At 51.4% G+C, this 13925-nt stretch overlaps 1 protein-coding gene across 6 annotated transcripts in view; it reads left to right on the forward strand.

The window, feature by feature from the left end:
• The window catches only part of FHL1 (four and a half LIM domains 1), a 31594-nt gene that overhangs the window by 11922 nt on the left and 5747 nt on the right, over positions 1-13925 (forward strand). Inside the window, exon 1 of one of the 6 annotated variants that reach the window (XM_021405828.1) lies at positions 12222-12636. The exons of the other annotated variants lie outside the window; for them this stretch is intronic. The gene's annotated coding sequence lies outside the window, so the exon portion shown is untranslated. Of the gene's footprint in view, positions 1-12221; positions 12637-13925 lie in introns of those variants that run through there. 6 annotated transcript variants of the gene reach the window in all.

Raw genomic sequence — 13925 nt, forward strand, 5'->3', positions numbered from 1 at the left:
GCAGTGCAGACAGCACCTCCAGAAGCACGGGGCTGTGTGGTTCTAATTCAGTCCTGATGCAGACGTATGAGTAATTCCTACTGATTTGCTTCCACTTCAGAATTCCCTGATGATCTCTAGGCGTTGTCTTGACCCGGCCGTGCTTCCGACAGTACCACAGGCGAGGCAGTAATGAGCAGTCAAGGGAGCAAGAATCCCTCCCTCTCTCTCTGGTCTCATCTCACTTTAAAAATACACAGAGCTATATATCTCACTCAACACATGCAAATGCTGCTTCCTGTCCACCCCTGCTCAGCTGACTGAAAGCCAGTCACGCTTCCACCCTGGAACAGCCTGCCAGGTAAACACTGCTTGATGGACAAAGCATGTCAGTGCTGCTTCTGGAAGTGGCACGGGAGCAGGATGGGAGCAGGACCAGAATGCAGCCCACGCTCACCCCGCGGAGGCACGAAGTTGCTTGGCAGGGAGCGAAGTCTCTTATTTTGCCCTAATTTTCTAATACGTGAGCATGTCGCTCACCTCTTGCTGAAATCTCCCCTTCTCCCTTTTGATTCCACTTGTAGCCAAAACCCACCACGGTGACAGACTTTGACTCTGGATCTGCCTGTGTGGTGGGATGTGCCCTTCCCAGGAAGGGGACGCAGTCTGCCTGCTTCTGTTTGGGAAAATGGGGCTGGGAGCTCAGCTGCAGGTTGCCTATCTGCGGGGCTTCAGAATGTTTTGTCTTGCTGGACTGAGCCCATCTGGGTAGAGCCTTTTTTTGCAAAAACACATGCAGCAAAACAAACAGAAGCCCAAACCCCATGTGAAATGTACGAGGCCATTTGGGCAACTTCTGAGCTGTACGCTGGCTCGGGTCTGGGTGCAACAGAGAAACGGACGCTGCTGATTTCTTTTGAGTACTCTGCAGGCAAATACAGTGAGGTTAGTCCTGCTTCCCTGGCTTCCTCCTGCCCCTTGTGCTGGTGCCTGTGATGATGAATGGGGGGAAAATTCTTGTCCAAGAGCATAAGCAGGCAGTGGATCCTACAACTGGCTTGTGTCCTCACGGTTCTGTCTTGTGAAATGGAGCTGAGGAGAGCTGGTGTTAAAGGAATTGAGATGGTCAGATACCTGTTTTGGGAAGGATTTCCTGATTTCTGGCTGGGGAGGATTGTGAGCAGCCTCTCCCTGGCTTGTTTTGCTGTGCTGGAGGTGACTGACACCTGTCAGCAGTCTGGGACAGCCCAAGGTTGCTGTGCAGCAGCACCTGAGCTCCCACCATGCCACACACCTGCTTTTTGCCAGTTCATGTCACTAGGGCCAGGCTCACAGTCAGATTTCCCTCTAGCCTCCCATGCTAAGGCGGCCCATCTCCATAGCAATGGCTGTAAATACCGTCCTACGCGCTTTTGGACACGGTGTAGTGACACTCTCTGTGTACTTCACTCGAGGCTGAAACAAACAACCAATAAATCTGCTGTAAACCAATGAGTAATTTGTTTTGGTTACCAGGGAGATGGCCAAGTGCAAATGCAACCTGAAATAGCGATGAGCTCATCCTCTGAGCAATGCCGGTGCCTGAGCTGGAGCAGCCGGATGGAAAGGGAGCCAGCGCCAGGAACGCTGTCTGCTCGGCCGACATTTGGACGCTGCCTGTGCTGCTTTGCCAGACAGTTTTTGCCTTGCAAATGAGCTCGTGCAGGGGATGGTGTGTGGGGCTGTGGCTGAGCCCAGGCCCTCACAATTCCTGGAAATGCAGCAGTTGTGTTCCCGATGGGACCATGGGTCAGAGAGCCCCAGAGGGGTTAGCTGCTGCTTCCTCCCTGTATCCTTTATTGTGCACTGGTAAAAACTGACCAACCTTCTGCATCACACCCTGGGTAAGGGCTTGAAAATGTGAGTTCTGACATTATTGCACCCTGAAATGTTCCCAGGTTAAGTAACTAGGGCAGCACCAAGACCAGGACTTGTTTGTGATTAATGGCAGCACATCATGTTAAGCTCAAGGAGAGAAGGTTTAGACTGGATGGCAGGGGGAAGTTCTTTAAGAAGAGAGTGATGAGATGCTGGAGCAGCCTGCCCAGGGAGGCTGAGGCTGCTCCATCCCTGGAGATGTTCAAGACCAGGTCGGATGGGGCCCTGGGCAACCTGGTCCAGTATCAGATCTGGAGCTTGGTGGCCGTGCCTGTGGCAGGGAGGTTGGAACTTGATGATCCTTAGGGTCCCTTCCAACCCAAGCCATTCCATGAGATATCAGTATGGCAACTTTCTGCATCTGCCCGTATGTGCAGTGTCCCCCATGGCACCACTTTCCCCTTCCTTTCCAGTGGCATACACAGGCAGCTGCAGCACCCTGACCTCCTGCACTTGCTCTCCTCGTGCCCTCAGCAATGAGCTCCAGGAGGGACACAGAGCCTGGGCTCTGGGGCAGAGGCGTGCGGGACAGACAAAAACTGAGCAACTGAAACATAATCCTCGAACGTACTCACAAGATGCAAAAACACAATCTGTTCTTGGATTAACAGCATCACTTATCCAAACGCATTCTGGAGCAAGGGACAAAGGCCGTGTCTATAAAAAGCACGTTGTTTTCAGCAGGGGTATTTTTATGTTCTGGAAGCCTTTTATTATAATTTTACAGGCGCTGAGTGTCAGGTCTCTGTGTTCTTTCAAGTCCCTTCCAGGCCCGGGGGCGGATTTTGCTAGCTGCTCTCTGGAGCCATGCGGGAAACGTGCTGGGGACATAGCCCAGTCCCTCGGCACTGCGGGCAGCGCTGTGTCACAGCTGCAGCGTGTCCGGTGATCAGCGCCAGGGAAGGGCTCTGGGAACTCCAGCATTTGGAGCAGGTTGGCATTGGAAAGAAGGTGATTTTAATGTGAGCGGCTGTAACCGAGCGAAATTTGGGCTTGCACAGCTGGGAAGAGCACTTAGCCCAATAGCAAGGTGATGCTGGCGTTCCACCCAGCGCCTTGTTACTGCTGGAGAAATCCTCAAGGATTGGGAAAACTTGTGCTTTCCCCATTGCCCTCGGAGCAGGACGCGGGTTCTTGCGGGCCCTCGTGCAGTGCTGCTGCACAAGCTGGTTTTAAAAGAAAACAAGCCACTGTTTCACATCTGCTTTAGCTTTCTGATGGTTTTCTCTGGCACTTGTGCACGATTAACATTGCTTTTTCGTCGTGTGGAGCCGACCCTCTGTTGGTTTGATTTGGACTGTTGTTTGACAGCCAGCAGCAATTGTACTGAGAAGGGCTGCTTCCCTTTGCAGACTGCGTTACTCATCGTGCCTCAATTTATTGTCTCGCTGCTACTTGAAAAAGAAAACAAAATCGTTTTTGGGCCCAGATCCAGCCGCAGAGCAGAGGATGGCTTAATGAAGCACTTAAGTGGTTGTACGAACTCCAGTTAATTTCTATGTTTAAATTCAAGCACGCTTCTAAGGATCTTATTTTTCTTATCCTAAGGTTTCTGTCTGAGAAATGTAGCAGCCCACAGGGTTTGCCCATTGCTCTGAGAGCAAGTGCTGATAGTAATGCTGTGCCACGCTGCTAGGAGACCTGTGGAGGGAGCATAGGAGAGGGGACATCCTACTGCTCTGGCCTGTCCCCGAGAGGTGGGGACAAAGGCATTTGCAGCTCTGGCAAAAGGGGAGCAAGTTTAATCCAGCAGCATAATTCTGTCCTGCGGTTAGAGTGCTCAGCTGGGTCACTGCAAACCAGGGCCAAGGGCTGTGTGCCTCTGGTTTTGGCTGAAACTGAATCCTAACCCTGATGAAAGATGTAAGGATATTTGCTCCTTTTTTTTTTTTTCTTTTTTTTAATTTTAATTCAAATCAGTGTTTTCTAACCAACCCATGGAGGGTACTTTTCAGCAGAGTCCTTGCCCGGCTCAGATCTGACATGATTTCCAGGGAGACCTGAGATCCTTATCGCTTTATGAAAGATGAGATTTACGTTCCTGTATCACACAGGCACTTTGAAAATATTATCCCTGACTCCAGAGAAATGGCTCATACATTTTAATGCCACTATTAGAAATTGAATTGACAATGCTTATTCTCGGTGGAAGCTGCTGTGCAGCTTAGGGGAAAGATGTGCAGAAGGCACTGGTGGAGGCTCTCATCACCTCCAGATGTGTGTGCTTTCAGTGCAGCACTTCTGCTGCACAAAAAGAGCAAGAGAAGGGGAAAGCAGAAGAGTGTGGGCCGGCAAGCAGGGGGTGAGATGGCAGTGGGGTCAGAGCACTGAAAGACAGTCTGGTGTGAAGGTGTGCTCTGGTAATAATAATCAGAGAAATGGAGCAGGGTGAGTGCTGGCTTAAACAGGCCTCGGGGTGAAGAGCTGTTGAGGTCTTGGGAGGCTCTTGCAGGTGTGTGGGTGTCGTGGGCCTCCTCAAGTGAGCGATCTCTCCTCTGCTTGCTCTGGAGCACATCCAGTGAGTGCCTATGTGAGGTGGTGCCAGAAAAAGCAGCTGCAGCTTTGGAGCCCCTCCAAGGTGTGAAAGGTTTTCACTTCTGCCCTTGTGATGCGGCGTGGCCCAGCCTGGCTCAGCCTTTGTTGTTGGTGTCAGGCTGCAAGGAAGTGGACCCCTTCCTCCATTTTCATACACGCTTCTCTGGAGCCAGACACGGAACCAAACACTCTCAAAGCCTGGGTTGCTGAGAATAACTTCTGTGACTCACCCAACTCCATAGGCCTTACCGGAGGGGACTTTGCAGCTTTGTTTTTCCTTGTAAAGAATGCACAGCATATGTCCTGACAATTAGTCAGAGAGCCCAAAAATACCCCATCAGCCCTGCAAGCTGATCTCCTCTGCTGAGATGGACACAGGGTTATGCACTGTGGGGCTTTGGGAAAGGTTATTTTTAAAAATGACCACGTAACAAGGGTGACTTGGTCCTTTCAGCCACCAGCGCCATCTAACAACTGGAAGCACAGATAGCCAAATGCTAATCTTGCTGGAGGTGACTGTCCCGTGCTTGTGGTGATGGGCTGATTGCTCTGCTAAACCCATATGCTAAACCCAGGGCTGGCTCCTGCCAACTCGAAATCAGAGCTCAGGACACAGCCTTGGCACCTGTGCCAAGTTCGGGCAGTGCTTTGATGGTGTGCTGGATGCCAGGGAGTCTTCCCGGCCAGTGTGCCAGTGCTAGGAAGGACACGTCCTTCTCATCAGAACAGTGGCTGTCTTCACCCGTAGCTGGGCGATGTGCTTCTGCCCGGCCCCTTTCTGAGAAGTATCTGCTTAACCCATCTCAGGGAATCACAGAACATCCCAAGCTGGAAGTGACCCACGAGGATTATCGAGTCCAACTCCTGGCTCCATGCAGGACCACCCAAAATCAGACCGTACAACCAAGAGCATTGTTCAGACACTTCCTGACCACCTCAGCTAAAGCTGTTTATCCTCAGTGTTTCACAAGTGCTGAATGAACACTGGATGCTTGTGTAGTGTATGCTGGGAAGCATTTCTGATCCTTAATGTGTAGATTTCCCAGGGAAGGTGAATGACCCAGAGTCCAGGCAGTGATACAAACTAATAGTTGAACTTCTGTGCTCATCACAGTGAGCTGTTTAACTTCAGTGGGGGGACAGCGTTGCTCAGCCAGCTGCCGTGCCTATGAGAAGTAATTGAAAGCAATTAGCAGTGCAAAGAGCATAATGGAGGCTTTGAAATATGATTTCAGAGACAGCTCACTAGCAGCTCAGTGAAGCCCCAACACAGGCAGTTGTTGTACAGGTATGGTAAGATTATGCTGCTGGGAGAGCAGAGCTCATCTCTTCTGGAGAAGGCTGCCGTGCTGCCTGGCCAGGGTGCTCTGTGCCTTTGCTGCAGGTCCCTGCGGTTCTGTTCTCCATCCCTGGTGCAGGCAAGGAGAGAGCTTGTCTCTACAAAGCAGCTCTTGATTTATACAGATGCTCTCCTCGAGCCTTGGTGTCACTCAGCTTTCAGCAGCCACCAGAGGGCTGCCATGTCAGCAACAGGTGACAGGAACAAGTGCCAGTCGGAGCGTGTGTGGAGGGGAGCTGCAGAGCAGATGGCAGCAGGGAAATAAACTTGGAGCTGCCATGGGAATAGTCCTGGAAGCAGTCCAGCCTGTGGATGGAGGCAGATGGGAAAAACCCAGCTTATATCTTCCCAGTTCTGCTGTTTTTCAGATCACTCTGTTTCCAGCTCCGTTATCGCTGTGCCATTCCTTCCTGTCTGTTGCTACAGCTTATTTTTTTCTCTTTTCTTATCCTTCCTTCTTTTCCCCCCTTTGTTTCTACTGGCGTTATATTTGAGTTCATGGAGAGTTACCTAGCTTGTGCCTGCCTTCTCATCAACTTATTCCTGCTCCCACTGTGCCACATCTCCATCGCTGATCCTAAAATCTTCCCTTGGCTGGAAGGACCCAGCCATGTGGGTGGGACTCCAGTCTCTGGGCTGGAGGTCAGCACAGAAGGAAGGAAATCATCCCAGTGCCCTTTCTTTGAGGGGCTGTCTGCCTATAGCCCTCCCAATGCAAACACTGCTCTGTGCTCCTTGCACCAGCACAGAACCAGTGCTGGGAGCAGGAAGCACATGGGGTGCCAAGCGCTTGGAGAGCTGTGTCAGCCCTAGGGTCAGTCCTCCATCCTAACCCTGCTGGTGCTGGCGTCAGCGGGCCCAACTCCTTTATTGCTGGCTTCCTCCAAACGTTGTCTTTAGCAAAAGGAAAAGGAGGAAAAAAAAAATGGGAAAAGAAAAGAAGCGTGAGCTCTGTTAGTAGAGTTACTTTGTTCAGTTTCTGCCTCAGAAGTGCCAGGGGGAGTTTAAGATCTGCAATAGTTTGGACAGAAGGAGGGCTCCCTGCTTTGGGAGAATGCACGCTGCGTGCCAGCTGTGAGCGGATTTGAAGAAATGAAGCAACCCTGAATTTGCTGTTACTTGAAAAGAAGGAAATTTGTGTGCAAAGGGGCTGTGCCAATGCAGTGCTATCACAGCAGCCTCGTCCTGCTGGTCCCATGGAAAGGCTGGGAGCAGCCTGGGCTCCTGCTTTGCTTTCACGGGGAGCAACTGAATTGCTGCTGTGGTTTTCTGTGCAGGTTCACTGCATTGCTAAGTAGAGCTGATGGAAGCAGAAGGTGAAGTGTTACCGTAAGAGGTGGACAGGTGCCCCCTTCCTGCTCGTATTTACTGCTGCCTGCTTCTTTCTTTGATGATGGTGACTAATAGTTCATCAATGCCTGGGTTCCACTGGCTCTATTTAGGACTCGCAGCCTGTTGAGTGACAGTAGGATGTGTGGGCAAGCTGAGACGCCCAGACCTTTTCTGGCAGGATTGTTAGGGCAAGAAAATACTCTGGAAAGCACAATGTGAATCATTTGTCTATCCGAGCGGATGACACTATGTGCCAGCCACGCTGCTCTGCAGTCAGACCTGTGTGGTGGGATCACTGTGTCCAGATCATGGAGTGCTGAAAACCTGCAGGACATGCTTAATGCTAAAGACCTGAAAACCCAAGCCTGTATGCCCTGCTGTGTGCTTACAGCACTCTTTCCTCTCTGTCCAGCTCTGGCAGAGCATGGTGGTGTGGATGGGGGTGGGAGCGGGGACCTCGTGGTGATGCTGCACGAGGATGTGCCTGGGAGCAGCATGTGCTGTCTGCAGGGACTCCCCTCCTTGCTCTGGGGCATGCGTTCCTTCTTGGTGGCTTCAGCTCCATGCCATGATCCACAGGGTGACAGTGCTCCTCCTTGGTGCTTGTACTGCACCTTGCACCACTGGTGGGTTTGACTGCATTCAGTGGGAGCTAGGCTTGCAACGATGAATTAGATCTGTGAGGGGAGATGGGAATTGCTCAAGGTCATATGGCTAAAATGAGCCGAAAAAAATACAAGAGCAGCCCTGTCTTCTCAGCAGGGCTTGTTCCCAGCCTGTCCCCGCTGCACTGGCCCAGGAGGCCACAAATTGAAGCAAAATGACCTTGTTATTGCAGACTGTTTTTGGGGAATTGCCAGGCTGAGCTGTGCGAGGAAATGCTGCTGCAGGGAGATTCATGGTGAAACTTCACGGGCTTCACGCTCCTGTGTCCTGCTCCTGCTGCTTGGTCAAGGTTCCTCCCTGCCACCTCCTCCAACCCGTGCGTGTTGTTGTTGCAAACACACGTGCATTTGTGCACGTGAAGCATTTTGGTGGCCAAGTGTCTGAGATGCTGCTGGACTGCAGCCACCTCTGGGTGGGACGCGGCAGTGCTGTGCTGTGGTTCAGGATGGGGAGCAGAGGTTGCTGTTTGTGATTGGAAACAGAGTGTGTCCTGGGGAAGGAGGAAATGACAGCCATGTGGGAATGTGTCAGCTCTTTGTGTAGGGAACTAGAAAGGAGTGAGAATGGTTAATGGTGCAAACTTGACACGCGTTGCCAAAAATGAACTCATGTCTGTAAATATTGCACCGTGCGCTGCAAGATTAGCACAGGAAAATACCAGTTGTTAGGGTTCCTGTTGCCATCTGAATTATGCAAGCAATTTGCAAGGGTTTATAGGTGAGCTGGGGCAGAGTAACGTAAGGCTTTTCCTAGCCAAGGGATTTTGGTGTGTTTGTCTTTTAGCACATTTCCCAGCCTCAAACTGCTACTTGAGTGGGTCTGCACTGGGCTGTTCTGGGACAGTGTGCTGTCTAGTGTGGTTTTTTGAGACCATGTGGAACACTCAAGGATGTTGGGATGATGCTGACCTTGCACGTGCATTGCATGACACCCATATAACCTGGTGCTGGGCTGAAGGCTGCGTGCTCCTCCCTGAGGAGCTCGTGGCACCTTTGGTGGTGAGCAGAGGTGTGCCAGTGCGTGGCTGCTCAGAGGCCAGACACCATTGGGTTGGCCTGTGAATGATAAACACTGGCTGTCAGGAGGTTAACTGCCTTTCCCACGGCCGTGCAGTGAGTCAGTGTTGAAAAGGATTAGCAGCTGGGCGGCCCTGGCCGCAGCCCCGAGTGCACGCACTGCCGCTGGCTGTGTGACCTGGAGCACAGGGCCGTGGAGCTGCCTCTGCTGCTGCAGCCCACATACCTCCATGCAGGAGAGCCTTGAAGCAGAGCTCCTCCTGCTCCCTGCCATGGCTTGGGTGGAAGTAGGTCGTGCAGATTCAAATTGTGCTACAGATCTTCAGGGGCACATGAGCAAAGAGGGCAGAGACACAAGGCAGGGCTCTGTAATCCCATGGGGGAGAGAGCCCAGCCACGCTGTTAGATGCTAGAGAAGCCCCACGATCATGAAACCTGGCTTTTCAAGTGCTGCTCTTCAGAGACTTGATTGCTTTGGATGATTTATGCCTTGAGCTTCTTTAGGGTGAAAGCTGGAGGAGGACCAGGCACGGTGGTTTTACTGGCAGTAAGACTTCAGCTTGCCGCTCGCCTTGAAGACAAGTCCAGCTCCCGTGAATGTACCTTACGGTGCTTCCCAGGCTCTCAGCTATGTCCCCAGAGGTACAACCTGTGGCTGCTCTGGGCCCTACAGCCAGGGGACAGCCCCTGCATGTGGTCTGGGTCTGGTTCCTTACACCACAGCCCTGCTGGCCCTAGGGGCTGTGATTCTCCTCTTACCTTGGGCAACAGCGGTCAGAATTAATGCGGGGCCTGTTATTTAGCTCAGGACTGATATGAGACACAATCTAGCTCTAAAGCCAAGGCCAAATAGTACTAGCACGGGGTCAAGTTCCTGAGGCGCTCTCTGCCTTTGGGACTAATTTGGGTGCTGAGTAGCGGGGCAGGTATTTACATGTTGCCTACAGAGGTCTCTGGATCCTATTCTTCTCCCTCAGATCACCTAAAATGGTAAGAATTTTCAAGGGGGATTAAGGTTGTGATCTCTGGGGAGGGGAGTGGACATCTGGTAGGAGTCCTGCCCATATTAATAGCCTTCGTTTAAATGTATGTTATCAAACGGGGCAGCTTCTGATCGGCCAAGAGACTGTGAACTGTTTTGCCTGTGACTTTGGGCTGGTAATCATGGCTTTCCACAGGCACGCAGGTAACGTGGACACGCTGCTGTGTGCATGTGTGTGCACTGCCTGGTAAATGGGGAGGAAAATTTTGCTAACGGTGTCCGACACTAGAGAAATAGTTCTTTTGAATGCGGTGTTAATTCTCTGCAATCTGCAGCTTTAACTAATGGTGGCGAATGGGACTAATGGTAGCAGTGTGTGGGACTGGAGCTGGGAGCAGGGCAGCGAGGGGCACAGGTGGTGGTGGCTTCATCTATCTGCAGCGTGCATTGGATGGCAAGTTCTTTGTGTCTGCTGCTGTGGGAGAGCTGGGGCTCAGCTGTTGTTTGAGGAAAGCTGGGTGAGAACAGGGGATGGCACTTCTCTGTGCAGAGTTTGTTGTGGCATTGCTGCCCTGAGCAGGGGAACTCCCAGCAGAAGCCCAGCGGGAAAACCCAGCTGGTTTGCTCTGCTCTAGCAGGAGCTTTGTGGTTGCTGTCCTTTCTCTGTGTTTATCTTGTAGATCACCAGCAATAAGCAAACCCAATTCTTCCTGTTAACAGACAGGAATGTTGAGGAGGGTATTTTGCACGTCCCCTTTGCATGCTGATGTGTCTTCGTACCTGTGACTACCCTTTAGCTCTCCAAGTTCTGAGCCATCAAATGCTCTTTGGAGTTTTGGAAAGCTTATCTGATTCTTAGAAGCTAAGTTCCTGTGTGTCCAATGTGTACTCACAGGCCTGAATTGCAATGTGAAATTGCAGTGCTGTTGCATCTCCTGATGAGATGTGGCCCAGGGGTGCAGGGCTGAAGCATCACTAGATATTAGAGCATCATTCCAGATATCTTTTTCTTTGCCATCTTCCTCAGGGTGGATGTTCTCTGGTGTGAGGACCAGGCTTTGTTTGGCATTGGAGTAGTTCTAGTCCAAGTGCTACAAGCACTGATCACAATTAACACACATACAGCATTGACACTGTTTTTATTATGCATGTGCTTCTTGCAGGTTGGGGGTGGTTCAGGCAATACACTGAGATGACAGAGAGCTGAGTCCCAGCTCCTGTTTGACCAAACTCCTTGGATGAGCAACCAGGGCTGCTCACAAAAGCACTACATGCCTTAGCTCCTTGATAATTAACACAAACTGGAGTAGCCAGCGCACAAACTGGGATGCTGTGCAGATGAAGCAATGACAGCAGCAATACCTGAAGCCTTGTGCTCCTTTCAGAGAGAGCAGAAACACCCCAGCCTTCAGGGCTGAGCAAGGGGCCTCTGTCCAGCCCCATTGCCTGTCCTGCCAGGCAGGTGGATGTGGCAGCATCTCCTGAATTAAGGCCAGTGCGTGCTGTGATATAAAATGCTCGTGCTGAGCATGTGCTGCAGTTGGAGCTTAACTCAGTGTCTGCTCCTGAACCAGCAGGGAGCCCCGTTCCCCAGGGCATCCTCCATGGGGTGCTGCCATACCTGCGGGGGGGATGAGCCATGCAGCAGGAGAAAGCCTTGTGTCTAGCTCCTGGGGACACCGGGCATGGGGAACTGTAGCTGGCAACCTAAAGGAGGAGAAGACAGCCACAGTTAGGTGCCAAACAGAACTTTTTTGCTTTAACTGATTTAGGTCATTTTGAAAGGCTTAGACTTAGTCTGCGTAAGTGCTCAGCCGTTCTCTGGGCGGTGGTGCTGTGTATGCCAGGAGCTTTGTTAGCCTTAGCTGAGCTCTGTATTGAGTGTAGAAGCATGTGTTTTTTTAATAGCATGTCCCTCCTCCCCTGGGAAACTGACAAGATTAAATAATGTTAGGGATGTGCTCAGACATGGTGGCAATAGGACCGTAGGGGATGATTTTGGCAACGGCCTGAGGAACTTGGAGCTGTTCTTGTTCTAAATAAAGAAGATTCTTTACTATCAGCAGACTAATTTTTGAATTATAGAGTATGAGACTCGCACGTGCCCCAGCCTGGCAGCGGGAGAGCAGGGATCTTTGCTCTTTACTGCCAACCCTCCCAGCAAAAATGACCTGCAAGGGATATGCAGAGCCAAAGGAAAGGAATCAGTGTTGTCCAGGGCACTGTGCCAGTGACCTTGAGACGCAGTCCTGAGCACCTCTTCTCCTTTCTGATTAACAGGAACCTTCTTTTAAGGGTATTCCCTAGTGCTTATAGCACACCACACAACATTGCCCAGAAGGGTGCTGAGCGCAGTCACTCAAGTGACGCACCAGCAAGTGCCAGGTCCTGAGCCCAGACAGGCAGTTGCTGTCACCACCCGGTGGTGCAGGGGCTGTCTGCTGAGAAAAACAAAGCTGATGGAGAGCCAAAAAGTAACTGCTCTTCCCCAGTGTATCCAGTACCCCAGCAGAGGGTCAACAGCTTTGGCCTCTTCCTTCCTAGGTGGCACTGGGGAAAGGGTAAACGCAGTAGGTCCATGAGGTTTAAGTACAGTTTCCCTGGTTGTTTTTAGAGACCACACTTCAAGTTCTTCCTTGGTGGTTTATCACATTTAAACACGTTCCCCGGAGACATTAACACACATCCTGTGCTAAGTGCTTTGCTTATCTGCTATGCTTCAGCGTCATTTGCAGAAGAATTTGATTTCATTTGTTCCGCAAACCGCCATGATACCATGTCCTGGTACACAGCTCGGTGGTGGTATACAGCTTGACTGGACCAGGACGAACCAGCACAGGGGCCATGGGAGACAGGAACTGAAGGGACAGGTAGGGTTGATGTTAATGCAGTTGCTGAGACTGCACTTGAAATGGCACAGACCTAACCAGTCCCAAAGTCTGCCCCGACGCCGTACAGATGTAGCCCTGATCCACGAGCTGCATGCAGCCCTGGGGCCCACATGTTGGAGACCTCTGAAAGATGAAGGGCTGTCCGAGGGCTGAGGGGCTGCTTTTGAAAAGTAGCAGATGCTCTTTTGGGACAAGTGGCTAACTTGTACTTCTGTGCTCAGGTGAATGTTAGTGTTGAATTCCAGTGGGTCTTTGTGCCAAATACCCTGATACTTGAGAAGGGCACTGCTCTGGCTATCTGCCCTTTAGCTGTAGCCAAATTCATCAGGGAGCTACATTTAGACAGCACCACTGCCAGGGCTGGTGGGAGAGGGACACTTTGCTGGAAGTGAAGACAGTTTCTGGAGCAGCTTTTGGAAAACTGGTGATGCTTCTGTCTGGGAAGTCTGAACTCTTGGATAAGAACAGGAAGAGGATTCGAGTATTGCAGGATATTTCTTGAGCCCCTTATTGAGAGTTCTCCAGGCTGTGTTAGGATAGGCATGTACTGCACTTACCCTTTCCCCGGAAACTTGCGCTTTCTCTTCTTACCTGCTCCTCTCCAGCGGAGCATCCTTTGCATGGGGGCATCATCCCAGGCTGGAGAACTGTTCGAGTCCATCTGGACTTTTCCTCCATTTCCAAAATCACCACTGTGGTCCCACTGCCTGGTTTATGAGTAGAGGTTTTGTGCTGTGAGATGGCTCGAGGTGGGCAGAAACTCCTGGGGCTGCCAGGCCCTGGGTTAATTGCCTGTGGGGCTCAGAGCTGCTGTGATAAATGTGTCCCATGTTAGCGCATGGTGTGTTACACGGGAACACGAGGTTGTGTTACTCCTTGAGCCATATGTTCACAGTACGTGTTCTGGTTGAAAGCAACCCTAAACCAGAGACCCAGAAAGTTAAGATACCATTTGCCCTGGACTCTGTGCAACTGCATTTCTTCTAAATAAAACCCGCTTGCTTGATGAAGCTCTGCAGGGCTGGAGGTGGCTCACATAGTTTCCATGTTTCCCAGCTGTTTGTTTGTTTCATTTCCTTGAAGCATTACAAACACAGCCCTTGGCGTGGCTGTCAGCAGGACGTGGCCGTCTCCTGACCTTGGCCAAGTGGCAGTTCCAGCCCCAGCCCCTACAGAGCGCAATGCTGGCCAGCTCGGCCTGTGGCCCATTTCACTTAGTTCGAGGGAAGGGAGAGGGAGTGAACCCGGCCCCCGCCTCTGCCACAGCT

Source organism: Numida meleagris, chromosome 8 (assembly GCF_002078875.1).
Source record: "Numida meleagris isolate 19003 breed g44 Domestic line chromosome 8, NumMel1.0, whole genome shotgun sequence".
In the NCBI taxonomy this organism is placed as follows: domain Eukaryota; kingdom Metazoa; phylum Chordata; class Aves; order Galliformes; family Numididae; genus Numida; species Numida meleagris.